This window comes from Gavialis gangeticus, unplaced genomic scaffold, assembly GCF_001723915.1.
Source record: "Gavialis gangeticus isolate Ggan-Ray unplaced genomic scaffold, GavGan_comp1, whole genome shotgun sequence".
Classification (NCBI taxonomy): domain Eukaryota; kingdom Metazoa; phylum Chordata; order Crocodylia; family Gavialidae; genus Gavialis; species Gavialis gangeticus.
The window spans coordinates 3,900,679-3,904,531 of record NW_017729033.1 but is presented as its reverse complement, the minus strand read 5'-3'; positions in this window follow the sequence as shown (position 1 = coordinate 3,904,531).

Genomic DNA, 3,853 nt, shown 5'->3' with positions numbered 1-3,853 from the left:
CACCATTACTATAAGCTCCAGTTCTCTTGCTTACAAGGCAAGGACATTTTATCGATAGCACAGAGGCACAGGAAGGGACGAAGGCTCCTGGGCCACTGAATCTATTCTCTTATGTTTGTAGGAAGTTGTTAAGCAAAGAAATCCCCAAAATCACTACTGTAAACCCTGACCCCCAGCTACAAGGTACAGCATTCCAAAACACCCAATAACATGGCATAGATAGGTCAGTTTACTCGCAGACACCAATGATTGATCCATTTTATACTCAGCATAAGGGTCTGGATATCATGCCAGGCCATGGGTGGCTAGATCTAGGGCTCCTGCAGAGTCAAAAGAAGCAATGAAGACCCAAGGGGAGTGTGCAGAGTCTGAGGGTAGGGAAGCCAGCAGATCCATCTGGGAAACCAAGTCAGAGATCCAGAGGGTTGGGCAGAGCCCAGGGTCAGGTACTGGGGAGATCAAACCAGAGTCAACTCAGGGAGCAAAAGGGCCAGGCCAAACTCAGAGTCCATGGGCAAGCTGGGTCAGGTAGCCAGAGAATCCATCAGAGAGCCAGCAGGGACACCAGCCAAGAGTGAAACAACCTAGACACAAGATTGAACCCTGTTACCCAGACATGTCACCTTCTGGGTTGGGGTTTTTATAGGAAGGGGTAAAGGGTCAGCTGACCCTGGCTGGCCACTCCAGTTGCAGGGAGTGGGTGGGTCGCTGAGCCCAGATATTGGGTACTGACCACCGGTGGCTACCCAAATGCTCAACTGAGGAGGTGGCAGCTTGGAATAAGTAGCTGCACCTGGCAGACTGTGACCTCAAGTTCAAAGCCATGGTCTGATGCTAGATGACCTGGGTGACAAAAGCAATGCAAATACCTGGATGCTGTGCTTTAACATTCCAGTGGTATTATACTCTCATCATACACTCCTTATACAACCAACCAGCCCAATAACTTGCCATGTCCTTGCACATAATGGATTGCTCTAGGCAGTTTAGGATAGAAGTTCCTTGGACTTTCTCCAAGATGCAATAATGCCCCTGGAAAAGAACAAATAATCAGCTCTGCTTCATAATTTCCTTTGATGTCAACTCAACATATTTGCTTGGCTCCAAGAGATCAATATCTGAATGTCGGGCAGCTTATTCCAGCCTATAGCTGGATGCCGTGTCAGGCCTCATTCCTAAACAAATCATAACAATTGTTATTTATGTAGTGACTGGCTGGTAAATGCTATACAAGGTAAAGGGGTCTAGGTCATAGCTGTGTTGGTCTAAGGACATAGGCAGACAAGGTTCTTTGGGTAAATTCGACATCTTTTATTAGACCAACTCAAATAATTGGAAAAATTCTTCTTTGCAAGCTTTTTGGGTATAAATATCCTTCATCAGGCTGAACTGCAGATGCTTCCTCAGCCTGACAAAGGGGATTTATACCCGAAAGCTTGCAAAGAAGAATTTTTCCAACTATTTGAGTTGGTCCAATAAAAGGTATCAGATTTATACAAGGTAAATTCACTTAGGGCAGCAAACCTTACTTGAATACTGGAGAGTTTAAATGCCTACCACGTGGAGCCTTCTACATGTATTTACTCCATTGCTTAGATTCAGGCTTTGATCCCAAATAAGACTCTGGTATGAAATCCTAGTTGCACTGAAGTAACCAAATTCAAGAGATTCAGGAGAGATATCAGACAGCTCCTGGGACACCCAAATTCTCCCTTTCTGCCCTTCAAACTTGCTGCCTGGGTACTGGATAATGTTGTTGGCTGATGTTGTTCTAGCAGTGGGTCTGACTCACAGCCCAGCAACCACAGCAACCAATGAGCAAGCATCATAAATATGGATGATAAATGGTACAAGCAAGAGAAAAAACAACAGAGTTGGGAAGCCAAAGAGGCCAAGATGTAGAAGACAGGAAATTCTTGTCTCCACCATCGTAAGGTGAGGCTCAGAGCCTGTGATCTTCATCACCAGTCTTACGAAGGCAATAGTCGCTCACCCTGGCGGGCTGGTGTATGGATGAATGCCAAATTGGATTCCCCTAGCCACTTAAAAAGATCATTTCACTTGAACTGAATGACATATAAGCTGCAAGAGTGCATCTCAGGGCAAATTCTCACCAAATTAGGCAGATTTTTTCTGGGGAATTTTTTTCACTGAATAAGCAATTTCCCCCCCCTGTTTTGCTGCTAGAAATGGTATCATGTGATTCCTTGGAAGAAACAGAAGATATGCAGAGAAATACCAGGGGCACTTTGGTTATTTTCATTGCTTAATACGTCACCTGCAACTATTATTAGGAGGTGATCCTTAGCTATGCAGTTGGAATGAGATTCATTCCCATTCAAAGCCTAAACATTAGGTAAATCCTGCTTCAGTTATCCAGGGGGAACTGCAATTTAAAAGGGGAATTTGAGCATTTTAAACAATCTCAGCAGCTGAAATAGAAATTTGACTAGAGGGACAGTGATGCCTTTTGTTCTGTCAAGTCACAAGAAAAACTCACAAACATATTTTCTGCCAGTTGGTAATAATTGTAGCTGGTCAGACATTTGCCGGTAGAAAACCAACATTTAAACTACTTTCGGCACAACTGTCGATACTGATATAAATCCGTTCTTAAAAAAAAAAAATTGAAACAAAGCATTTTGATAATGTCCAAGCAGAATGTTTTAAAACTTTTTTTTTAACAGAAACATGGGCTTTTCATTTCAATATTTTCTCTCGGGGAAAAAGTCAGAGTCAAAATCAAAATGAAATTTCAAAACTTTTTTTAAAGACTCATGGGAAATTTTGAAATTGTGATGAATTTTGGAATGAAAACAAATTCAAAAAATTGCGGAGCTGCCACAAATTAAAAATCCCTATTTCTGGGGAGGCCTAGTTATTATATCTTGATTTATATGGTGGATTTCTCCCCAAAGGCTTTTGGCACTTACCACTGAAATACAGTCCCTCCCCCCTGCTAGGACAAAATACAGCAGCTTTTTAACAACTCGGGTAAAGTCCATGGTACCAAAAGGCAATTGGTCAAACATGCGCCCCAGTCCATCCTGGTCCCTCCCATGAGCAGGGGCAGTGCCAGCCTCTTCCCTGTGGTGGGGCTGAGGTGGACTAGACAGAAAATTGTGGGGGCTGCACAGAGAAAGGCAGAACACGGGCCCCGTGGCCAGGCCAGGAGCGTTGCATCTTTGTGGGTCAAGGGCAGGAGTGGGGCGGGTCAGATGCATGGGATGGGCAGTGGTGGCCCAGGAAGGAGGTGTGGGGCCTGGACAGCGGCAGTGCTGGGAGGGGTGGCTATGAGGGGGGGATGCTAAGGTGAATTTGGGGTGGTTATAGCAGCCCCCCCCAGGCCCCTCCCCCCCGCCCATGAGGAAACTGATGCAGAGTCAGGTGACCAGGAGGAACCTATGAGAACTGCTAGCCCCTGATATGGTGGGGACTATAAAACTCCTCCTACTTCCTATGGGACTAGTCCCAGCTCCTGTGTGTGTGTCTGGATCTCTGCGTGCCCCTGCCTTGCTCAGACCTCAATGCTCTGATCTGCCATGATACCACCTCAACTCTCAGCCTGACCACTTGGACTGCAATAGATACCTGGTGTGACCCCAGCCTGCCTACAGGAACTCGTTAAATGACCACCCAGAGCCCAGTTGGGGGAAAAAATCCCCAATTTGGGGGTTAAAAAAAGTAACCCAAAATCCACATTTTTTCGTGATTAAACTGAAATGCCACTAATACATACATATACATATATATATGTATATATGTATACATATATACATATATACGTATATATATATTATATACATACATATATATATGTATATGTATGTATATGTATATATACGTATGTATG